Source organism: Athene noctua, chromosome 8 (assembly GCF_965140245.1).
Source record: "Athene noctua chromosome 8, bAthNoc1.hap1.1, whole genome shotgun sequence".
NCBI lineage: Eukaryota > Metazoa > Chordata > Aves > Strigiformes > Strigidae > Athene > Athene noctua.
Window position 1 is genome coordinate 7,389,334 of NC_134044.1, and position 26,524 is coordinate 7,415,857.

The following is a 26,524-nucleotide window of genomic DNA, read 5'->3' on the forward strand; positions in this document are numbered from 1 at the left end:
ATACAAGCTACAAACAAGTAGGTGACCATGCTGTTATCATGAATTTACTGAGTGTGCACCTTGCACCAGGGGAACAAATTTCTATTTCATATGTTCCATAAAAATAAGGCATTAAGCCAGTCCTGAATACTTCAATAAGCTCTCTTGCCAGATGGCCTACAGACCAAGAAAGCCGTAGTTTCTGCACCAATTTAAATATGATAATACCAATTTGCTCCTATTAGTTGCTCTATGTTTGCAAAAAAGTCACCCAAGTGTAACATCAGTAATGTACTTTTTAAAATAAATAATCAGGGATTAATTTGTTCCCTAGCAATTGTCCCTACAATTCCATTACTGGCACCCCATAAAACATAGAAGAGTTTCCTCCTATTGCTGCTCCCAAGTCTAGGTAAAATATGATGTAGTTTGGAAGTTGTGCATGGATAATTCAGCTGTTAATCCAGTCTTGTTGCAAGGCTGCAAAAAGAAATTCCAATTAAATCAAACATGTATCTTGATCTCTAGCAGGAAAGGAGAATTAAAAATGTACAATGCACGTAGCTTGGGATGGGAAGAAAGTACAGAGTGTCACATCTAAAAGAGGGCTGCAAAAAATAAAGCAAACTTTCTCCTGGGATTTCTTTGGCACTCAACTTTTAGGAGTGCTGCAATGTAATTATGTTATCAATCAGCAGAAATGGCAATTATTCAGCACTTCTAGAATTCAGGTCCTTATCTCTGTGCTTCCACTTCCATAACTGTGAAATCAGAACTAATGTTCAACTATTTCAGAGGCCGGACCTGGCTTCACACATACCTTAACTGAAGTGACCAGACCTGTAGATACCACCTTCTTCATGTCTTCTTCCTAATTCTCCCTGTAACATCTGTGACAAACTACTGCTTTTATGTATAAGATACATACATGAAAGTGCTCCATAATCATTACATGATCATCTCAAGGAGCCTCTGAGGGTGACTAATTCTATAAAGGAATCACTTTTGTACTTACAATCACTCTGACGACAAAATACTCTACCTACCCAGGAACCAAAAGGAAGAGAAAAATCTAGTTATAAACAGTCAGTATTTGTTTTGAAGAAATTCCAATACTGGTATCACCCCTAATTTAATAAACATACTATATGCATTGCAAAGAACAATGCATTGTTCTGCACGTGGAATTTTAGGACTTCTGTCCTGCCCAACAGGTGTGTACCTTCCCAGTGTATTTAGACATTAAGCACAAGCTCCAGAAAAGGAATGCAACGAAAACTTCCAAGAACAGGCACTTTGCTTCATATAATTTTCTAAGCATTCTCTTATTGAGTTTATAAAGTGGTATTGTTAACAAATCAAATTTGTTATATGAAAAAACCCAACCTTATTCTTTTACAGTCTCTCTTGTTGGTACTAATCAGTAATTTTTAGATGTTGGTGTTAAAAGAGACAACCCCCCCACAATTCTTCATTTACCGCAACTACCAAATTCTTATTCAGGAAGCAGTAGTAGTAAATTGGATGGTAATATTTCATATTGATCAGGTATTCACTACCTGGAAAACCAGTTTCAAATCAGTTTCTTGAGAGAAGGGGCAGAAAATCATTGAAAAGTTCCATTTGTACTGAGGCTCTCCCACCCTGGCATAACTCCTGTACCTCTGAACTATCTTCATATGATTGAAGTAATTTGCTGCTGCCTTGCTTAAAAAGGGCAAGATTTTAGCAGAGTTTGCTCTGCTATTCAAGTGTTCGCTGCATCAGTACCATGTCTATGTGTGTACCTCAAAGGATGAAATCAAATTCAAAGCACCTGAAATCCCACTGGAGAAAAAACCACAACTATTTTCTTAAGAATTCTGAAATACATTCAGTGTAAAAAGTTTCTTAAAGCAAGAGACACAGATACCAGACTGAGCTATGAAAGCATTTTTTGACTGAGATGATTAATATTTTTAATAATTGCCTATGATATTTCTACAGCAAGACTGCACCTTCTACTTTCAACTATTTTAAAAGCATTTGACAGAAAGTTTGGGAATAAGTCAGTTAACATCACTATCATTGAGCAGTATTAGCAAGGTTTGTATGTTTATTTTAAGAGTATAATAATGGACTTTATTTTTTTATGTAATTCTGGTTTTAAAAGAAAACAACTGCATTTTATTTTTGCGCAGTCAGTAAGCTACATCTTCTGTTAGTTCAGCTTTCCTCCTGACATGAGAGGTACTGCCTTTTATTGTACTTCTAATCATAAAAGATAACACATCTTTTGTCATCTTTTCTGTCTGTCTTCAAAATTCATAAATAATCAAAGCAAGAAAAATCACATTTCTGACCAGAGACTGTGAAGTTTTTCTGCTTTGGAACACTGTAAGTACTGTTTTTAATGATGAAAGAGATCACTTTATATAAGAATAAGGTTCAAAGAAGACAAGTTGCAGTATGTTCCCATTTCATGCAATAACTGTGTACAGCTTCTGGTGAATGCTTCTGAATGTGTGTGCTCTGTCCTGGGCACATGTACCAACAGCCCTGGCCAAGCAGGTGTCTCTCATAAACACCACTTACCTTACACGTGAGCATCTGCAGTTTAGAAAGCTTTCAACAGTATGGTACATCATGTGGCACATATGCACCACATAAAATGTGGTACATAAAAAGGCAGATAGATTCCTTTGAATGAGGAGGCCACATTTAAACTATATAAAAGATTTTATGATGGAAAAGTCATTATAAAACTCCTGCAAGTTCTTTTTCTGTTGCCTACATTCCTGCAATATGTCAATAATAGATGGCGTTACAGATGACCACAGTTAAGTTCTGCTGAAAGTCAGTAATTACAGCCATATCTGATTAATTATCAGAAGCACAATGGAGTGCTGAGCTGTGCAGTCTGATTCATCAGCTGTTAAATTAGTAAACTGGAGGACAAGACGCTGATACGTGCACACTATGAGGCAGACTCACCCTCCAGGTAAAATTCCTGCAAAGAGAAGAAATAACACTTTTATCCTGTGCTAGGATTCAGTTTATCTCCCTCTGCAAGGGTGGATCTAGACTAATTTAGATGAAATTTAGATTTGAACAAGTTCAAAGCTGCCCACATCCATTCTTTTACTGGGCCACATCATTACCTCATATAAATTCATGTAGCTGCACTGAGCCCAGCTGAGTTACACCTGGTGACATTAAAGATGTTATGGTTGCAAGACACATTTTCAAAGTCGGAAAATAAAAAGTACATTTTAGTAGCTGACCCAGATCATAGCAATCCACAGTACACAAATATCCCTTAAAAATATGACGAGATATCAGATTTTCTCATGCAGTTACTAATGAGAGTCATTGCAATAATAAAAGTTACTCTAGTCAGTAAGTTCCCAGCATGTGCTATCACTGAAATCAATCTTCCACAACAGTGACAAATATTTACCTGTATAACCCCACCTTCCACTTTAATAATGAACACAAGTATCTGGGTGAGAGAAAAAATGAAAAATGTATAATCTAGGGTGATATTTTGTTCACTTATCAAAAAGTTACTCACCCCAGCCAAGAAGAATTTTACAAGGTGCACATAAATATTACACATTGCCTAATATGACACTCTAATCCTCTAAAATAGCTTTTTCAGGGCCACATGATGGATCATATTATTGTTAAATTCCAGTGACTCAGGTGCATTTCATTTCTTTGACTTTCATTGGAAAGCCATTAACAAAGTGTATGATAGGATACATGATTTTCTATTAGATTCAGCATTATCAAAAGTATGAAGTTGCCCCTTCCAATCCCCACACCAGTCAGAAAATTCAAGTTCCATAGCAGTTTCCGAATCAGCTTCAGAGACACCCCCCAAATCTAATCATCTCCAAGCTCATTGCAGTCCTCACTACAGCAGCAGCTTCTACAACCTTATAAAAATCATCTGGGCTTTTGTACATTTATCTGTGAAAATGGCCCAAAGCACAACAAATACTGTCTTTGGTAATGCGTAGGGTTCTTTTGCTTAAGATAGAAGATTGGCTTAATTTTGGGGCACTCGCCATTTTTTCTTCAGCCCTAGCAGCAATTTTCCCAGCTAATGGTAGTGACCACAAAGCTACTCATGGACAAGTTATCTCACAAAAAACTGTAACATGGCTGTGGCCCAAATTCCAAGTGCCTTGGTGGCTAACAGAGAAGGCAGCCTCAGCAGAATTGTCTCTTCCTCTCCTGAGATTAGAATCCTCCAAACCACAGTATGATACTTTACTCTGGCCATTTCTTTATTTCAGGATATATCAGTGGGGAAATCCCTGCTCACAGAAAAGCCAACAAGACCTCTTCATTATTTACATCTCTGAAATCAGCTTAAACATGATTTACACTTTTGTCCTTTTAATGTTTTTTTTTCTTCTAAATAAAAACTAGTTCTCTGGCTTTAATTTCCATTCCCCACTGTTTCTGCTTCCTTGCTAAAAAGAAACCACAGCCAAAAGGCACTAAACAACAAAAAAAATTCACCACAAGAAGCGTACATGGACAAAACATGAAAAATAAAAATAATTAAAGGACCACAGGACTCACAGTCTGAAATACATGTTAAATTTAATTTCCAGTTAATAATGAACATAGTATCACCTTAAATGATTTTCAAGTGCAAAAAATGTGAACAGAGTAATTCATTAGCACAACCTTAAAAAATTCTCATCACACACAAAACGGCATCAGTGAATTCAAGTCAATGACAACAATTTTTTAAGCCTATGAGTTTTTGCAGGTTTATAACTAGAATTGCACAGTGGGACAGAGAGATGCTTCCATGATAATATTCTGTAAAATACCTTTTCCTTAATAGTCTTAATCTGGACCTTCATCCTACAAAATAATCAACAGCTCAGCAACATGAAACTCAAAAACCACCATTAATGCACATCAACAGTAAACTCCCAGCCTGTTAACATGCATATATATATGTGCGTTTACTAAACATTTTGACATTGTCAGATTTATCTGTTGTCTTTAAACAGTAAAAATATAAAGACAAACAGAACACTCTTACATTCCTTCTCTGTATTTTCTGGGAAAATCACAGAATAAACCCCATTTTGTAAAAAAGACTAACTGCCTTTAAAACATTCAGCAATGCTTAGACACATAGGTCTGTAGCAGTTTCATCTGATTACAAAGCTGATGATACTATACTAACCCAGAACTAGACAGGATATAAGTAAAAAAAGACCAGCTTGGCAAACTACACACATTCAGTGATTGCTGGCAGTGCAGGATCTCAGCATGCATTACACAACAGCAGTCCCTGCACCTTTTTGTAGCATTTCAACAAGGTCAAGAGAATACAACCAGCTCCTGGCATCTTCTTGTATTCACTGCAGTATGATCTTTATAATTACTTATCCAATAATTCCTAGTGATCTCTCAACATCTAACAGTCAACTCCTTTCCTGCTCCTTGTGTCCTTATCACACTAATGAATAAGCTTTTTTGCCTTCTACAGTTGTCTGAGTAACCAATAGTCATCCTTCTATTTGCATTTATGAGTCAGTTATCCACAAAGATTTCCAGAAAAAGAGAACACATGCAGAACTCAAATCTAGGGGGGTTATTTTTAAGCAAACTGCTGATTAGTGAAATCACCAACTTGTCTGTCAAAACAAACTCTTAGTAAGACTTCAAGAGTTCCTTTTGAGAAGCCATTTAGAGTGATTTTCCCATCAACACCACCTGCAATTTTTTTACAATTAGCAAAATACATTTAGCAGAACCTAAGGCAAATTTAGAAACAGAAATACAGTTTGCAGACATACAGTAGATATCGATACAGTAAAGAAGGCATCTTCAGTTACTAAAATCTGTTCTTATACAGCTGGTTTTAAAAGATAGCAAACTAATGAAACCCCTAAAAGTACTACTGGACACAGAAGAACACTGAAATGCAAAATAACCATATATAGCAACCACAGGGTAATGCAGGATTTCCAGAACATCCAGCAAAACCAAAGTTAAAACATCAACATCCATAATCCCACTGCTTACTTTTCTGTTTCAAAAGAGGGATAACTATTTGCTATCTACTATGTTAGGAGCAACTAACTCCTGACACTGTTTGTGTACCTAGGAAAGAATGTCTCATTATCTCTACAGCTACATGGAAGAGGTCTTCTATCAAAGAAAAGAATTAAGGCAAAATGAAAAACTTGACTAAGAAGGCTACGTTTCTATGCTTCAAGGTTTACCTGACCACTTCCAGGAAGCAAGAAGGAATTCTTCTGCACTATATAGAAATGCTCAGTTTAAGTGTATGATAGGTCTTCTCATTTTCCTCTAAAACTTCATCTATTAGTTACTGCCAGAAGCAACACACCCAACTCAACAGCTGATGTTAATAATGAATATATAAAGCTGCTGTTTGAAACCATGTGCCCTCTTGCACCAATTCAGTAGCATCCTGGTGTCCCTAAGTGTTGCATACTTGATAGTGAGAAAGCTATTTGCATTTAAATTTTTTAGCCATCAAAATGAATAGCATTCTGTGCATTTCTTACACTAGTATATGAATTTGCTTATTAACACTGAGGATTTTGCATAGCAATGAAGTAGTTTAAGTAAATGGCTCCTAGGCTCAAGAGTTCACATTGCTTGTTATCTTTATATTTTAATTAAATGACTTAGAATTCTACTTGCTTCATCTTCTACAACCAAACAATTCAAGGAAATGATACAAACATGCATGTGCACTGCCTATTGTCCAAGATGTTTTGTTTGCTCTAAGAATATCTCACCTGCACGGGGATTTGTATCTATCCAAGGAAAAAGAAGTGAGATTCTGGAACAACTACATTGAAATTAGTACCTAATTACAGTCACAATCACATTCCAACAACACATTCCAATCATCCTAAATGTTTTTAAGTTCTTATAATAATGGAAATAAACATTAATAACCATACGGTTATACCATCTTCAGAAACTTTGACTGCACCTCCTCTGCTTTTTGGTGGCAGCCAAAAAGCCAACAAAATGCTGGGCATCATGAGGAAAAGTACTGAGCCCACCACACAAGGTGTTTTTTTAGCACTACAGAAAACATGGATAGGCCCATGTTTTGACTACTGTGAGCAGTGCTCGTCTCAGCTCAGAAAGTGCAGTTCAAATGGTCAAGTGAACAGAGCTGCCACTGTTCAAGAGAGGCAAAAAGTCTGGGACTGTTTGGTTTGGAGGGGAGGAGCTTGGGGGAGGCTACAGCTGGGTTTTATAAAATGATGAAGGCATTAGATAAAGTGAATGCAAAGCTTTTCTCTGTGATAGTAGACCTAGGGAGCAGTCAGTGAAAGCAACAAAAAAATTTTTTTTGTATGCCAAAAGAATACACTAGGAGGATACATGCATGTAGTGTCCCTAGCAAAGGAGCTGTGGCCGGGAATACAAGGGGAAACAAGTGGCCAGGTTAGCTTCCCTAAATTGCATCTCTTCTCTCCATTGCCTGAGAGCGATCGCTGGGCTGGACAGGCAATGTCCAACACAGTATAGCATTTCTTACAGTTCTGAAGATCTCCATTATGCTTTGTAAGCCTATATGGCTAATTTCTTAGTTTCTTCTAATTTTTGGTGGGCAGTGGGGCTTCTACAGCATTTTGAGTGGTGCCTTGCACTAAACCCACAATATGGGCAAAAAAAATATAGTTGTGAAGCGGGCTCTTGAGATTCAGGCAGCCCTCCTTCAGGGCAATAGTGCCCTGCAGGACAGGGCAGACAGCTGCGTTAACAGCTTCACCCAGTCAATTTAAGCGGCTATGCCAGATGCAGCAGTAGCTACTTAAACATTTTATGAATTAAGACTTTAGAAATCATCACTGCAATGAAATCCCATTTGTCTCATTAAGCTATTTTAAAAGGCAGGACCTGAAATAGCTCAACTTCCCCTTTGACAGAACTGTCACCTATTGTGTCCTTAGTTCCCCCCCCCCCCCCCCCCCCCAACTCTGGGCTTCTCAAAGGTCTTTCAGATCATCGGAGCACTAATTAGCTTATCATAGCTACACTAAATTCTAAAATTTGCATTTCTGAAGTTAAAGGCATGAAGCTAATTTACTGCTAGAATCACACAATGTAACTAGACTTAAGTAGCAAATAATAATGCCTGAAAAATGAACTACTCTGGTATATTGTATTGCTACAGAGCTTAATGAAAACAAACATCAGGGATCATTTATAAAACCAAACAACAGCTGCTGCACAAGGGGGGAAACAAACTCTTACAATGAAGTAGAGGAGACATGAGTAAGTTACACAGTGAAAGCCAGGCATTAAAAAAAACAATAAACCCCCCATATATCCTCTCATTTTCTTTAAATCTCACTGGCACTTGAGTAGGTGTTCTGGAGGGGGCAAAAAAAAAAAACCGCTTTAATTCGTAATTTTAAATATATATCTCTACAGTCCCGGAGATAGGTTTACCGTCTATTTGACGTAGAGAGTACACCCGACTTCAGCCCCTGAGCTGAGCGGCCTGCACGGCTTTGCACAGCGCTCCGGGGACAAACTGCCTCAGCCTGACCGAACTCCCGGCTCCACCCCGGGCCGTGAGGAAACCCCCGCCCCCGGGGCCGCTCGCCCCCTGCTCCGGGTGCCCGGGCCAGGCACAGCCGCCCGCGGCCGGCCCTCGCCCTGCGGGGCGCTGCCAGCCCCGGGCCCGGGCCCTTGCGGGGAGCCCCGGCTGCCGGCGGAGGGCGAGGCCCGAGCGCAGGCGGCTACCGGCGGCCTCCCCGCAGGGACGCGCGGCCCCGCCGCTCCTTCCCGCCCCCCCTCCTTCCTCACCGCGGCCGTGGGGCGCCGGGGCGGGTCGGGTCGGCCTGTGCCGGGCCCGGCGCGGCCGTGCAGGACAGGCGGGGGTGGCGCTGCCGCGGCGGCGGCTGCTGCCGCTGCCTCCCCCTTTACCACTCCGGCGCCGCGCCTGGGGCATCGCCACTTACCCTTTGGGGAGCGCTGTCGGACGCCCTCCTCTTGTCGGTGGTGGTTGAGCTCCTTTATTTGCCCGGAGGTGACACTCCCAAGTTTTGGCTTCCTGCTGTTGTTCCTGTTCTTAAGGCCGGGCTCTGCGGCGGCAGGGTCGCGCTTTCAGGGTGGCGAGAGCCATTTGCCGCCAAGAGAGTTGGTGAGTGAGCTCTGGTGGCTCTCTCAGAGGCTCGGAGTAACTAAGCTCGGCTTTGATGAATAGCCTTGTAGAGTCACCTTCGTTTCCATCAGCTATTGAACTCATTTTGCAAAATACACAAATGTCATAAAACGTTAAGTACATTCTAGCAAAAAGTGAAGTCCAGAGAGTTAAGTGATTTGCTTATTCTCTTTAATTCTCAGGCATGTAAAAATCAGTTTCTTGAGATGTGTCAGAATGTCACCAGTTAGTTGTAGAATCTACCCTAAATCTCCTGGTTTTTATAATGTTAAAGGGAAGCACAACTATTCCTCTTGTCTGACATTGTGGTTAAAAAAAAAAAAAAAAAAAAAAAAAAGGACCGTGGGTTGTATTTTTAACCTTTACTGTGTGAAATGCACATGCAAATGATAAAACTGTGCTTCAGACCTTTGGTTGGCCTTGCCGAAGGCTGGCCAAGGGATGATTCCAGCATCTAGGTCTTTGGCTTGTGACTGGGAGCAGGGTGTATATATACTTTTCAGGCGTAACTCTGAAATAATAAATTAAACTTCCAAAACCAAGCACAAGCTATAATAAAAAAAAAAAAAAAAAAAAAAAAAAGGTAAGTATATAACGTATCATAACTTTTGCTTTTAAGCATATATAAATGTGATTTTGGGTCTGCCTAATGCTAAATTTCTCACACAAGCAGATGATCCCTGGAGCTGATACTTCAGGATGATAGAAGTGGCAGTGTGGGCAATGCTGAAATTGTGTTTGCTTCTGTGTGGCTATGTATTTCTCCATGACATTTCCTTGCTCTTCTCTCGTCCCACCCTGTTTCCATGAAGTTGTATTTTAGAATACAATTTATAATTTAAGATGTTAGGGAAATACTGTTGTTAGTGGTGGAGTGATTTTTTTCATCATTTAATACAGAAAAATGTTGGACAAAAAGACTACACTAACAATTCCTTACGTATAAGCAGCCTAGACTATAGGTGCTCAGGCTTTAGAATTCTATGGGATTAGATAATGGTGAAAAGCCAGATAGGCGGTTTTGAAATTATCTGATGTGTATGTGTAAGTAATCTTCCTTAACCAGGGATCTACGACATTACAGAAACAATAATTCCCTCAACTCCCTTCGAGAAAAGTCAATTTCAGAAAACTTTACAAAGCTGACATCCTAGTGTGTAATGGATTATTTATTTTTGCTGACCAGGTTTACTAAACATATAAAGCTTATTCTGAAAAGGAGTAGCTAGAATTAAAACCTCTTTGTAGATTTTAAATTGCTATGTGCTCTGGGAATAAATAAGATTCCCTATAAAAGGAAAAATGTGCTTCATTTACAAAAAAGAAGACAAGAGATTAAATCTTGTGCATCAAGCTTGAAAACTAAGAGTTAGCATTGGAGTTGGCACAAATTGGTGTGGCTCCAGTAATCTCCAGGGCAACTGTTCTATGCTAGCCGAGGTTCTGTTGTTCACCATTTTTGTTGTAAACTGAATCATAGTTGTAGTAATAAGCATTTGTTGCTTTTTGCCTTTAAACATAAGCTTTCAATTTCCAATTAGAGTTTTTAAGAAACTTTAATAAATAAAATGCTTTTTGAACTGAGTTGTATCTAGAATAATTTGCTAATGGTAAACAAACAGAGCAGTAGGTCTGATACTAAACTGTTCTCCAATGAGCCCTCTTGAAGTGGATAAAATTGTAAATTGTGCCTGAAGTGCAGTGATGATATGGGAAGAAAGGAGTATCAGACAAGAAAGTGTTCGAGAGCTGAAGCACCGAGATGCTGCACTACAAAGGGGAGAACAAACGACCATGGAAAGTTCCTAGATGATTATGAAAGATGAACTAATTAAAACCTGTCTTCCAGCAATTAAATTAAGACAAAGTTACCACTACAAAATCATGTAACATTCTGACAATTACCTAAAGAGAATGGCAATCACAGGACTAGCCTCTGCTCTTTATCACAGTAGTCTTATCTTCATGGGTTTCAATTCTGGACTAGTTCCAGTAGGAGTTTAGAGCAACAATACTATTCTTTACGCTTCTATTACTATTAAGTAAAACATAAGTTAGAATACCCATGTTAAGATATAAAATTATGAGTATGAAATTCCAAGCCAAGGTTGTTCCAGATGCTATGAATCGGTAGCTGTATGAAAATTTGGCATTTGCTGTGGTTCTTGAGACACACAGCTCCCTGCATCTTACATAAGTTATGCACATCAAGGCTGTAGAATTAGGCCTTGTAATTGTAAAATGTGCCAAAACGGTAGCACGGCAAGTCAGCATCATCTTTCAGTTCTTGGCATCTGGCCTTTACTGATGTGTAGTTCAGATCTGAAAAATTCTCTTGGGAGGAGGTGGAGAAGACAAACATGAAAGAAGTGTTCATTAACCTGTACCCTCCATAACAGAAATTGGAAAGCATTAGCTTGAAGTCTTGGCTTGGACAACGAAGCAATCATTCACTCAGCTTAATCTATGAAGTAAATACACAAGCTTTTATTTTTAGATTACATAAACGCTGCAGTTACGGTTAGTTTGAACATTAAATCAAATATTACAAATACGGGTGGAGAAGAAAATATTAACTTCCTGCAAATGAAAATCATTCAGTTACTTGATTGCTATGAGAATTAAAGGCAAACATTAGCAAATCCATTATTACTGAGGCAAGTGGTAGAAATCAAAAGGCTAAAATGCAGTGCAGAAACAAAACAAAGCAGGCTCCCGTGTGCTATGTTCCTCTGAAGGTGCAGAAGATAAATGAGTAGAGGTAGAGACAGGGCAGAATAAAAAACTTTATTTGAAAGCTAAGAAAAAAAAAAAAAAACAAATTAAAAGGTCTCAAGTAACAATCATAAAACTTTTTAACTTGGCTGCAAGGAAGACTTATCTAGAAGATAAAATACACTGAAAGGCAGACAAATAAAAATTTCTTGCTTGTTTTAGACTCTGTGATGATCAAAGCAGTTTTTTGTCACAGGTGAACAGAATGGGATATTTGGTTCATTTTTTCTTTCTCTTTTGTTAGAGAGTCTGTCACCCATGCATTATTAGTGGGGTTTTTTTCCTTAATTCTCCATTATTTGTAAAATTCTGTGAGTATATATCAATTATATTTTGGTAGGTATTGTCTTCCATTTGTTTTGTCTTTTGGTAATTGATTTTACTTACTTGTATTTTGAATTTCATTGAAGTTAAAATAGCTCAATTTGTTTGCATAATGTTTCAGATAACATTCCATATTACCTTTCCAGCACAATGGTATTACTGGTTGATAAAATCTCAGCATTAGGGTTACGTTTGGTAATTTAGTGACAAAAAATTGTGCAGGGTTGTATCTGGAAGTAAGAACAATAACATATACAGTTAGAGAATTTTTGTAAGATCATTTAAAAATCAATTTTTAATGTAAGAAACTTGGCAATGTTTCTTTCAAGTGGATTTTATAAAAGTATTTGGCACCTTGCTTTTAATTCTTAAACTCTTTGGGGTATCTGTTGATGGATGTTAGCATCCTACTGTATTCTTCCTCTGTAACTTACAGAATTTTACCTGCATGTATTTTATTTTATTCTGTACTGGAAACCACGGCATCATTTTTGTCAGATGTCAGCTTTCCAGTACTTAAAGCCTCTACATCATTGAAAGTTTGAGATTTAATAGTTCTGCTAAGCTGGAAGTGGGAGTAATACTGTTATCAGAAGGAAACCATTCCTGTTTTCCTGGTATGGCTCTGTTCTAATTCAGACTGGGCCAAGACAAAAAATGCAGGTAGTTTCATGTTTCTGTACAGCAAAGCTACTGTGCAGCAAAGTGCTGATGTCCCCACTGTGGTACACAGGCAAACCAGCAGAGTTAAAACTTGTCTCGTGGTGCAGTTCAGTACTGGCACTTGCTGGATCTCTGTGCGTTGGTGCGGCCGGACAGACGTCCCTGTGCCGCGTGGGGCAGTGGCCTCGCGAGGGAAAGGCCGTAGGAGCACTGCTGTGAGCAGAGCAGGGCACCGGGAGGGCCAAGTCAGCGGAGTCTCGAGAGCAGGAACCTCAGTAGTAAAAAAGGTGTGGTGAGAAAACAGTGTAAACTTTGCATCTGTTTACCAAGAATTAAATTGGATTGAAAAAACCCCATTTGCTTCTATACTGATAGATGACAGTAATGTACCCCTTTGCCTTTGTAGCCTGAACAGAACCTTTCTAACTTTACACTGATATATGTGAGATGAACAAAGCTTTGGGCATTAAGATTCTGTTTAAAGTGCAGAGAACAGTCCTGTAATGATTGGAATAATTATAATTAAATTACTTTTAGTTAAAATATAACACTAGTCAAAATTGAAATGTATCATGGTGGCATGTTTATTCTGATAATGTTTTGGCTGCATAGTACTCGCTGATCTCTTGTGCAGACAGAGCAGAGAGAAAAGAAAACAAGTCTAATACTGGAAAGCATATGGGTTTTCATAAAATTGGGTACCTGACACAATTCCATTCTACAAAGATACTGAGAGGATTTTGTGTTCTTTCAATGCAGAACAAAGACTAATTTCAAAACCTTGAAGGTTTGTTGTGAAAGAGAGCTCTCATCTCTTGGGGAGCTCTGTAATTTTTAAAATAGCTTCTCCATAACACGAAAGTTGTGTAACCTAGAAAAATGGGTATAATATGTGGATTTCATTATTGCTTATCTGCTGTAAAGGCTCATCATTTCCCCACTCTTAAGTAATGGACATAATCCAGGCTTCGATTCCTGCTGCTATAGCCACACAAGTTTGCTGAAACGCTCAACTTGGTTGATATTTTCTGAGAGCAAACTATAGCTGCAGGTTTTTTTCCCCACATGAACTCCTTTTCTTCTCCTCTCCTACTGGTGTCAGGAGGAAATTGAGGGAGTTTTTACCTGCTCATAACTGATTTTAGGGTTAGTAGGCCAGGATTTTTATGGACAAACAAGTGGTCAGTAGTGTGGGTTTTTTGTTTTGAGGAAGCATTGCAGTGTCACCCCTCCCACAAGAGAATTCCCTCTGTGCCCACATGGTGATGGTAGTCACGCTTTTCGAAAGCTGTATAATTTCACAAGGCAGGGGAAAACGTTATGGCCAGCTGCAGCTTCTTAATGTCAGTCAGATGCTTGCCTTTCCTGTGTAGCTGATACTGCCATCCTCCTCAAGGACTATTGATGCACAATATGGTTTTAATTAAAAAAAAAAGAATAATTAAATTTTTCTTCATATTTGTACACTTTTAAAAAACATGCAATATTGTACTTTAAAACAAAAATTAAATGTGATGTAAATATCATATTTTACCCAGTTTTTAACATAGTTCTTGGTTTCTGTTATCTTTGTCAGCTAGGGAATTTCTTTCTCAGCCCCCACCAGTCTAGTTTTTAAATGGCTTGGCTAGAAGATTATTCAATCTGTTTTATATAAACTTTAAACTGATATGATGAAGCATAAATATAATGCTCAAAATCTTGATTTCAGTATAATTTAATATAAAGGGTCTTTTACAAAGCAGTATTGTGCAGTGCGAAGCATCAAGGCTTTCATCCATCTTTATTGTTTCTCATTTAGGCCCAGATCCACACTTACGTGCCAGATGGCAACTGCAGAGGAGTTTCAAGTTATGGCTGCAATAGATGAGAAGATAAGTGCCCCTTGAGGAAGGGAAAGCCAGATTGCATATTCCTTTCAATTGCACCTGATGACTTATTGCTAGTCGCTAATTGGCTTGTCCGTACACAGGCAAATCAGAATCTGACGGCAGTGCCTGACTTACACGTAGCTCTGCTCTTCCTGCAGAGATCACTGGTGAAATAAACCCTTGCAGAGAATATTTTATATGAAGCTCTGTGAAAAGCAGACCTAAGGTGTTTTTTTTTTCCTTTTCATTACTGCTGTGTCAAGATTTTTTCCTTCAGGAGAGCCATAAAATCTTGCGTAACTGTCATTGTTAGTTATTATTGCAAAATGGAGTAGCTGACTATGATGTGCTAAAAATTGACAATATATGCATATTAAAAAAAAGAGACAGAAAACTACGATAAGTAGGGCTTGGTCTATTTTTCATTAAAAATATGAATGTTTTGATCTTCCTTTCCCACATATTTTGAGTGCATTTTTATTTTAGTCCTAAGTTGGGCATTTGACAAGTTATTTAGGCTGCATACAGAGAACCAAGAGAGCCAAACTATGAAGAGCATAAAATAACTCAGGAATGAGAAACTGCTGGTTTATTTTCACTACTTAGAAGCCATCAGCAGCTGAAATTTCTCTAGAGCTAGGACTGTGTTGTTGCTTGTCATTTTGTTGATAAAAGACAAAATCTGTGTGTAATAGTACAGCGTATAGCCAACCTTGTAATAAGCCCTTTAAAAGGTGAAGTATCCACTTAGAAAACAGCATCCCTCATGCAATGAAATGACAGTAATTTTCCAGCTAATGCAGAACCTGCATTATCTCCCAAAGTCTTCAATTGAAAGCATTTTCCCTGTTATCATTTTCCCTAGATACATTTTCCTCAATGCAGTGACAACAGTTACGTGCAAACCCAGCTTTCTGTGTTCTAAATGAATATTAGTTGTCCTGAAGAAAAATCAAGGAAAACCAGGTTCTGTAATTCAGATCTTAATGTTCAGTGTCTTTTTTGCCCATGCATCTGTAATCACAGTCCCAACCAAAACAGAAGTATAGGTGTGAAAGTGCAACATAGCAGGGCTGTCACACTACATAAATAGGTAAAGAGCATATCTTGTTAAATAAACATGAAGTAAAATAAATCACTGGGAATCAATGGTACTTCTCAAGGGTATTATTAACAAAGAAAGGTGTGAAAGAGTAGAAATATTGTTAAGTATAACAGGACCACATTAAACATCTAGAAAAATCATTGGAGAGTTTTGCAACACTAACGACTGTGAATTGAGTCCACATCTTGTAAGTTACTGTTTGCTTCAGAAAATTGCTAAATTGACTTTTCCTGTTGAGGGCTCCACCAGTAACAGATGAGACACAATCACAGACAAGCATCCAATCAAGAATGAAGCTGTTTAATGCTTGGATAGCTGCATAGGCAAACCAGCAGCCATCAGGGAAATGGAATTTAGACACTGCAAGTGTGTTAGAAGTCAATGAATATAAATTCCTAAAAATCCTGGGTCAGGACTTTTCAGTGGTTTTTTTGGTTTTTTTTTAAATCTACACAGGATCCTGACCTAAAAGATAATGGGGGACTCGCAGCAGCCCCACTGCTACAGCTGAGCCAATAGCTTTACACCTGACAAGACCTTAAATCCCTTCCGTATAAGTGAAGGAATTACCTTACTCATCAGCAACCACAGGTGGGTGACAAACAGCGTTTATTTAACAGAATGGAGGAGGTTTGTTTTGTTGGTTTGATAACAGTAGTGAAAGGTCATTTATTCAATAGAATACACAGGCTCTGTAGGTAGCCCTAAAATAGAGTTTAACAAATGTATCTGGTTGGGTATGCCTTGAGCTTGTAAGTGTGAGTTATTGCTGTGATGGTGCATCCCTTTGAATGGGGCTTTTGAAACGGTGCGCTTCGATAGGAACTTGGGAGAGTAATCATCATAGTGGCTTCTATCACAGCTTTGGCGAAACTGTGATCCAGTTTAATGAAATGCCTCTCAAGGTACAGCTGCATACTGGTGGATAAAAATGTTTGCAGTACTTTGTCATCTTGCAAAATAAGGGGTACTTTGTAGTCTAAAGCATTCCTTAAACCCTCTGAGGGAAAATAAATAACTGCAGAGTAAGGCAAGAAAGTCTGTTATGGTTTGGAGTGAACACTTTGAGGTTAAAAAAACCAATTGGGATGGATGGCTGGGAAGACAGCAAGAGTTAAGGTAAGCTTTCCAAGAGATGTTTGAAATGGTAGTATACTCTGCAGTTATCTGAGAATAAACACTTACTAATCATAATGATAAAGCAATAGTACATTCTGTAACTGAAATACCTTAAAATGCTAAATTGAGTATTTGTTTACCATATATTACAACATGATTTGTGTCAGCCTGTATATGTTATAAGGAAGTGTAACAGGTAAAAATTATTATATAGAAGCAAGCTTTCACCAGAGTTGACTGATGGAATCAAAACTATGCAGGCTTCACTAATTAATTCTTAATCTTTCTCTACCCCAGTGACCAGAAGCAACCCAAGGTGAAAGTGAAGACAAGCAAATTTGGCATAAGTAAATGAAATGAGTAAGACTTCCTATAGTCCCTAATCATCCATAGGATATCACTGACCTATCACTGTGTTCAGGGGAAGGGGTGTGTCTTGCAAGAACTGGTTAACTGGCTAATATATTAACATCTATGATTTTGCAAATCAGGATAAAAGTAAGAGATACCTTACTTCAGGGCATTGCTGTTTTGCTGCTAAAGCATTGGGCATTGGTTATATTTGGAAGAAATTCAAAGGCACCGTTGGGCCAATAGTGCAGCTATGGCAAAGTGACGTGAATAGTTTTTATGTGACTTTATTGCTTTTATAGGTGCTGGCTTGACTATCATACTGTAGACCAAGTTCACCTTTAGACATACAGCTTCCAAAGATGAAGTAGCTTGATTACTGTACAGCTAAAAGCTAATTTTTCCCAGTGGAGAAGAATTACTGCTCTTTCTCCTTGAGATTAAATGTAATTTGTAGAAAATTTAATAGATTGTTTTCTTCAGTCTTATTTTTCATTTTCAGCTAATACTGACTGAATTGAGTTGGGTTGTGTGGCCTAAATCATTAAGTTTGTGCTCAAAACCACCAAGGCTGATTGATGTTTGTTAGGATTGTTCAGTAAGAACAGAGGTGATGGAGATGCTTTTTTTTTTTTTTTTTTTTTTTTTTTTTAGTGAGATGGAACATCCTATATTTGTGAATAAGCACTTTTGTTACAAACTTTTTTTTTTTCTGAGCTGCCAGTGATGGGGTAACAGGTTCGCATGGAACAACGGGGACTTTGTTATGCTGGCTTTTCTGCCACAGAGGTATTCATGTGTATGAGTAATAGCAATAGTCTGTGGCGCTTTTTTTAACTTGGTGTTTTAAATACTCTAACCACTGTTTTTATTTGTTAATACAACATGTCACACACATCTCTGCAAATACAACAATGAATAATTCCTTTTTTGAGGTCAGACCTGTTACAGAAGGTACTGTTTTCCAGATAAAGGTTCAAGGTGCTTTTCAATGAATCGTTGCTCTAATAAATCATTTTGTATATATACTAGCATATACAAGTTAGGATATTAATTTCCAAGCAGTGCCTGTCATGAATATGTAGTTTAAAAAACCTGAGATGAATAAAGCATATGGCCTTTACGTTTCAAGACCATATCTGTAATTCACTGTACATTCATGCTGATACACAGACAAAGGTGAATTAGTTCCAGACAAAAATGCATCAATGCTCTATTGAATAGTCAATTATTAAACACAAAATGGAATCTGTGGTTATCAAGGCATGCTCAGAATGTGCACAGGGTACATAATTTGCACGAGAATGGAACACAATCAGTTTATTTCTAAAAAATCCAGGCAAAATTGTATTAACATGGGATTAAAATAAGTTACTGCTTCTGCTGTACTATGAATGGACTTTACTTCATTTACCCTCCCAAGGAGCTAATTTCAGAGTCTTATTATATGTATAAACCTAGAAAAATAGCAGTAAACAACAGGATTTTTACTGCCCTCAAGAAATACTGCATCCAATTTTCAGTGTTCCATTTTGTGGAGAAATAACTATTTTGAGAACCACACATGAAGGTAAATGTTACAACGTAAATGTTCTGGCAACTCTTCTTGTAGCAGTTTAGTTGAATAAAATGAAGAAAAAGAGTGAGTAAATCATTGCTGAACGATGAGAAGAATCTCATGAATGGCACCTGCATGAGATTTTAAATATTGTTCGTTCACCTAAACGTATAGTAAAGAATTTATTCAGAGAAAAAAAAAGTTTGACAATTGACTGTTGACACTGCCAACAAACTATTATTCAGGCTGTGGCTGTTTATTATTTTACTGCAATTATATACCATGATTAATGCATTGGATCATTAGTCAAGTACATATTTTTGATTAACATTAGGCAAACCGCAGATTTGCTGCAGTATGTTTAAAGGCACCTGTACTGGGTCTGGCTGAACTGGAATCGGTTTTCCCCTATAGCAGCCCTCACGGTGCTGTGGTTTATGCTGGGAGCTGGCAGGTGTTGACAGCACCCTGGTGTTGTGGCTGCTGCTGAGCAGTGCTTACACAGCACCAAGGCTCTTTCTGATATTTTCCCCAGTGGGACGGGGTGGGCAAGATCTTGGGAGGGGACACAGCCAGGACAGCTGACCCAAACCGACCAAAGGGATATTCCAGACCATATGACGTCTGCTCAGTATAAAGCTGGGAGAAAGGAGGAAGGGGGTGGGGTCACCCTTGGTCCTCCGAGGCAACTACTACGCGTATTGGAGCCCTGCTTCCTGAGAAGGCCCGACATCGCCTCTTCATGGGAAGTAGAGAATAAATCTGTTTGCTTTTGCTTCCGCGCGCGGACTTTTGCTTTGCTTTGCTTATATTAAAACTGCTTTTATTTCACCCACAAGGGTTGGTTTATCTTCTTTCCCCTCTTTACCCTGTTGAGAAAACAAGGGGAAAGGGGGGGGAAGTGATAGAGCGACTTGGTGGATACCTGGCATTTAGCCAGAGTCAAACCATCACAGTCTATTCTGGCGCCCAACGTGGGGCAAAACAACGGCAGTTTTATATTAAATGTGCTGTAGCTATAGTAGTTATTAAGCAACAAGCTCTTGTGCTGGTCACGGGCTTGTTTATTGCGCTGCTTATCTTTATTTTGTTAAGCTCGGGAACATGCTGCAAGGAATCGGGAACATCATGAGTGGTTTTATTTTGCAGGCTCCCGAGGTACTTAGTCATCCTTATGTTAGTTCATTGATACTCTTTATTAATGCTGTTCGCCTGTTGTGGGTTGTGTGGAGCTCGGTATGCTCTTGGTGTAAGAGAACGCAAATTTTGAGTGAATCGGTGCCAAAATGTGCTCTGAGGCGGCCTGTTCCTGGGTGGCAGGGAGAGTGGAAGGAGTTGGGCAGATTCCTAGGACGGTTATCACCTCCTGTAGCCTGGGATCTCACCCCTGAACAGGCAAGCAACCCCACAAAATTGACACATCACCTGATAGAGGGGTGCCTTGCCTATCCCAATGAGAATCAGCAACTTCTAGCACTTTACTGGGGCCTGGCCTGTGCTTATCGAGCTGCAGTTCAGCACTCTCAAAGGGCTGTGGTTGACATGGGAACTCAAACAATAACAACAACAGAGATTGCCCCAGTAGTAAAAAAGAAACAATGGACAAGGAGAACAACAGGCCCATACCCTCGATTAATAAGGGAGGAGAAAGAGGAGGAAGAAGCTGGTCCTTCAGCAAAGGTATCAGAAGAGGGAATAACAGAACTGAAACAGGAGGCAGAAACTACCCGGTCCCTGACGTCATCAGAACTGCGAGATCTGCGGAAAGACTACTGCCACCAGCCGGGTGAGCGGATCACTGCCTGGCTGCTGCGATGCTGGGATAATGGGGCAGATGCTCAACAGCTAGAAGGTAAGGAAGCCCAACAGCTGGGTTCCCTTGCTAGAAATCGAGGAATTGAAAGGGGAATTGGAAAGGAGACAGCAATTTGCAGTCTGTGGAGACAGCTCCTTTCAAGTGTTAAAGCAAGGTATCCTTTTAAGGAAGATCTTATGGACCACACCCCAGGGAAGTGGGCTACTGCAGATGAAGGTGTCCAGTACCTGAGAGAATTAGCAGTGATGGAAGTCATCTATGGTGATCCAGATAATGATGAAGCCCCTAAAAATCCAGAGGATGTCCCATGCACACGGGCCATGTGGAGGAAGGTGATTAAAGGTGCGCCATCCTCGTATTCTGCCGGCTTGGCCGCAATGTACTACCCAGAAATGGATGCAGGAGAAGGACTAAGATGTACGCCAACTGTGGAGGCAGCCTCTTCCTGGCTTCAGAACTTTGAAGAGAGTCTTGGTACCTCCTCATCTCTACGGGCGAGTGCCCTGGATGTTAGGAGCTCCCCAAGAAATCATTTCTCTTCTGTCCCAGTCAGGGGGAAAGGAAAGCCAAGGCGCATGACACGTGGCGAACTCTGGTTCTTCCTGCGCGACCAGGGGGAGGACATGAGGAAGTGGGATGGTCAACCCACCTTTAAGTTGGAAGCACGTGTACATGAATTGCGAGGAAAGACCCCTGCCAACAAGAAGACATCTAAGAAGGTTGCTAATGTAGCTGGTGTAAAACCACAAGGAAGTAACCAGCGATCTCCCAGATACAGAAAGACTGAGATCACCTCCCTTGATCCTGAAGAAGGAACCTCCGGCCTGGCACAGCAAGAGTCAGACAGTGAGTACTCCGACCAAGAACAGGAATAGAGGGCCCCTGCCTCCAGCCAGGAGGAGGAAAGGGATGATCGGGTGTATTGGACAGTGTGGATTCGATGGCCTGGCACATCAAATCCACAGAAGTACCAGGCTTTAATTGACACCGGGGCACAATGTACACTAATGCCGTCAAGTTATAGAGGGGCAGAACCTATCTGGATCTCAGGAGTGACAGGGGGCTGTCAAGAACTATCAGTATTGGAGGCCGAGGTTAGCTTGACTGGGGACAAGTGGGAAAAACATCCCATTGTAACTGGCCCAGAAGCCCCTTGCATCTTGGGCATTGACTATCTCAAGAGGGGATACTTCAAAGACCCAAAAGGATACCGATGGGCTTTTGGTGTGGCCAGTGTGAATACAGAAAAGGTAAAACAGTTGTCTAATCTGCCTGGCCTCTCAGAAGATCCTTTTGTTGTGGGACTGTTGCAAGTTGAAGAACAACAGGTGCCAATTGCTATGAGGACCGTGCACCGACGGCAGTATCGTACAAACCGAGACTCTCTGGCTCCCATCCAAGAATTGATTCGTCAACTGGAGAACCAAGGTGTCATCAGTAAGACACATTCGCCTTTTAATAGCCCAATATGGCCAGTGCGAAAGTCTGACGGAGGGTGGAGGTTAACAGTAGACTATCGTGGCCTGAATGAAGTGACGCCACCACTGAGTGCTGCTGTACCAGATATGTTAGAGCTCCAGTATGAACTGGAGTCAAAGGCAGCCAAGTGGTACGCCACAATTGACATTGCCAATGCATTCTTTTCAATTCCTTTGGCAGAAGAGTGCAGGCCACAGTTTGCTTTCACGTGGAGGGGTGTCCAGTATACCTGGAATCGACTGCCCCAGGGGTGGAAGCACAGCCCCACTATTTGTCGTGGACTAATTCAAACTGCACTGGAAAAGGGTGATGCCCCTGAACATCTACAATACATTGATGACATCATTGTGTGGGGCAATGAGGCAGAAGAAGTGTTCAAGAAAGGACAAAGAGTAATTGAGATTCTTCTGAGAGCTGGGTTTGCCATAAAGAAAAGCAAGGTCAAGGGACCAGCACGAGAAATTCAGTTCTTGGGAATAAAATGGCAAGATGGACGCCGTCATGTGCCATTGGATGTTGTCAACAAGATAGCAACTATGTCTCCACCGACCAACAAGAAGGAAACACAAGCTTTCCTAGGACTTGTGGGATTTTGGAGGATGCATATTCCAGGTTACAGTCAGCTTGTGAGCCCTCTCTATCAAGTGACCGGAAAGAAGAACAATTTTCAGTGGGGTCCTGAGCAGCAACAAGCCTTTGAGCACATCAAACAAGAGATAGCTCGAGCGGTAGCTCTTGGGCCTGTTGGGACAGGACCAGCTGTGCAAAATATACTTTACACATCAACTGGGGAGCACGGACTCACATGGAGCCTCTGGCAGAAGATACCAGGTGAAACTCGAGGTCGACCATTAGGATTTTGGAGCCGGGGATATCGAGGATCAGAAGCCCACTACACTCCGACTGAAAAGGAGATACTGGCAGCATATGAGGGGATTCGAGCTGCTTCAGAAGTTGTTGGTACAGAAGCACAGCTCCTCTTGGCACCACGGCTGCCTGTATTACATTGGATGTTCAAAGGAAACATCCCTTCCACACACCATGCAACCAGTGCTACCTGGAGTAAATGGGTCGCGTTAATCACGCAACGGGCTCGACTGGGGAAACCCAACCATCCAGGGATCCTGGAAGAGATCATGGACTGGCCAGAAGGTAGAGATTTTGGAGTGCGGCCTGAGGAGGTGGCTCGTGCCCAAGAGGCACCGCCATATAACGAGTTACCAGAAGATGAGAGGCGTTATGCTCTCTTTACTGATGGATCCTGTCGTGTGGTAGGAAGCCAGCGGAAGTGGAAAGCTGCTGTGTGGAGTCCCACAAGACAAGTCGTTGAGGCCACTGAAGGAGAAGGAGAGTCAAGTCAGTTCGCAGAAGTAAAAGCGATCCAACTTGCCCTAAAGATTGCTGAACGGGAAAAGTGGCCAGTATTATATCTCTACACAGACTCCTGGATGGTGGCTAACGCCCTGTGGGGGTGGCTACAGGAGTGGAAGAAGACCAATTGGCAGCGCAGAGGTAAACCCATCTGGGCTGCTGCATTGTGGCAGGACATCGCTGCCCGAGTGGAAAACGTGGCTCTAAAGGTGCGTCATGTAGATGCTCATGTGCCCAAAAGGCGTGCCACTGAAGAACACCAAAACAATGAGCAAGCAGACAAAGCTGCCAAAATTGAAGTAGCTCGGCTGGACCTGGACTGGGAGCGTAAGGGTGAGCTGTTTGTAGCTCGATGGGCCCATGAAACATCAGGGCATCTTGGCAGAGATGCAACGTACAGATGGGCTCGTGATCGAGGGGTGGACCTGACCATGGAGGCCATCTCCCAGGTCACTCACGAATGTGAAACATGTGCTGCAATCAAGCGAGCCACACGAGCAAAGTCTCCCTGGAACAGAGGGCGATGGCTGAGTTTTCAATACGGTGAGGCCTGGCAGATTGACTATATTGGACCACTGCCACGAACACGCCAAGGCAAGCACTACATACTCACCATGGTAGAAGCAACTACGGGTTGGCTAGAAACGTACCCTGTAAATCATGCCACTGCCCGAAATACCATCTTGGGTCTTGAAAGGCAAATTTTATGGCGACATGGTACTCCTGAAAGAATCGAGTCAGAAAACGGGACCCATTTTCGAAATAATCTTATAAACTCCTGGGCAAAGAAACACGGCATTGAGTGGGTGTATCACATCCCTTATTACCCACAAGCGTCTGGAAAGATTGAAAGATATAATGGACTGTTGAAGACTATGTTGAGAGCATTGGACAATGGGGGATGGAAGCATTGGGATATAAATTTAGCAGAAGCCACTTGGCTAATTAATACCAGAGGATCTGTTAACCGTCCTGGGCCTGCCCAAACAAACCCCCTTCATACTGTGGGAGGAGATAAGGTCCCTGTAGTACACACAGGGAGGTGGCTGGGGAAGGCAGTGTGGATTGCTCCTCCCTTGGGAAAAGGCAAGCCCACTCGTGGGATTGTCTTTGCCCAGGGACCTGGATGTACTTGGTGGGTAATGCGGGAGGATGGGACTACTCAGTGTGTGCCTCAAGAACATTTAACCTTGGGGGGAAAGTAATCTGTGGGATGAGTTGTATGTTGCAGGAAGTGATGGAGGAAGTAGGAACGATGAAGAGTGAACCAGACACGTGCAATGACGACCCAAACCTAGCCGGTGCTGGAGTCCAACGGTCAAGCATACTTCTGTCCTGAGCATCTATCTTGACAGATGGAAGCCAAGACACTGAACATCTGAAGAAGTGAAGAAAGCTTATGGAATAGATAAATGAATATTATGTGGGACCTGGGCATAACGTAAATGGTATGGAATAAGGGGTGGAGACTGTATTGGGTCTGGCTGAACTGGAATCGGTTTTCCCCTATAGCAGCCCTCACGGTGCTGTGGTTTATGCTGGGAGCTGGCAGGTGTTGACAGCACCCTGGTGTTGTGGCTGCTGCTGAGCAGTGCTTACACAGCACCAAGGCTCTTTCTGATATTTTCCCCAGTGGGACGGGGTGGGCAAGATCTTGGGAGGGGACACAGCCAGGACAGCTGACCCAAACTGACCAAAGGGATATTCCATACCATATGACGTCTGCTCAGTATAAAGCTGGGAGAAAGGAGGAAGGGGGTGGGGTCACCCTTGGTCCTCCGAGGCAACTACTACGTGTATTGGAGCCCTGCTTCCTGAGAAGGCCCGACATCGCCTCTTCATGGGAAGTAGAGAATAAATCTGTTTGCTTTTGCTTCCGCGCGCGGACTTTTGCTTTGCTTATATTAAAACTGCTTTTATTTCACCCACAAGGGTTAGTTTATCTTCTTTCCCCTCTTTACCCTGTTGAGAAAACAAAGGGAAGGGGGGGGTGGGAAGTGATAGAGCGACTTGGTGGATACCTGGCATTTAGCCAGAGTCAAACCATCACAGCACCATTTAAATCAACAAAGAGGTTTGTTGGTTGTATCACCTCAAGTGGAGTTTAGTAGAACTTTATTCTAGGTTGCATTGAATGTAATTATTGGCACAGTTAATGGAGATATTACTATATATATGTTTATGGTTTATAAAAAAATATTTTCTGATCTGTGGCTTTCAAAAATACTTTCTACCAACATTTTTTTCAGTACAAGTGATTAGTTATTTGCATGCTTCAATAAAAATTACAGAAATCCTCCTTTGTATGTGAGATGATTTTCAGTTATTACTGACATTTTATGTATATTAAACAGGAAATGTGTGGTGGAGGTCTTTATATGTGTAAGTTGGTATAGCCAACAAAAAGAAAAAAGACAAAATTGCATAACTGTAAGATATTGCAAGAATTTCTTGGCTAATGAGATTACAGGTGTGAGTTAGTTTATCTGTATGAAAGTAGAGGAATTCAGAGACAGAAGTTCAGAAGTGGAGACAGTCCATACATTGCTTTCTGAGATACGTTTTCTTCTAGAAATTTCTGCTAGAATTTGAAAGCAAAAATTAGTTTTTCATTCTGCAATCTGTAATTCATTAGGGTATTCCATAAACATGCTGACCTTCACTGCATGATTGTTTTGTGAAAGATGCTCAAGACCAGAATAATTTATATGGTTATGTACAAAAATTTCTTAGCCGAGTTACTTGATACATAAGAACAGAAGGAAAGTTTGCAAAATAGGTGGGATAACATTTCTCCATTTCTGCACATGATATTTAAATGCATTTCTGAGTGGATAATGCAGGTGGGAGGTTTTACTGCAGTAAAACACAGAGAGAATGTGCCATGATTGTGTAGAAGATGGTGTATCATGCTTCTGTTCATGATATGAAA

The 26,524-nt window shown here is 40.7% G+C and overlaps 1 protein-coding gene across 2 annotated transcripts in view; it reads right to left on the minus strand.

Annotated features, from left to right (window-relative positions):
• NMNAT3 (nicotinamide nucleotide adenylyltransferase 3) overlaps nt 1–8,836 on the minus strand; it is a 44,801-nt gene extending 35,965 nt beyond the window's left edge. Inside the window, exon 1 of one of the 2 annotated variants that reach the window (XM_074912737.1) lies at nt 8,803–8,836. The gene's annotated coding sequence lies outside the window, so the exon portion shown is untranslated. Of the gene's footprint in view, nt 1–2,553; nt 3,788–8,802 lie in introns of those variants that run through there. The other variant, XM_074912736.1, reaches the window with a different exon arrangement.
• Between the last annotated feature and the right edge of the window lie 17,688 nt (nt 8,837–26,524).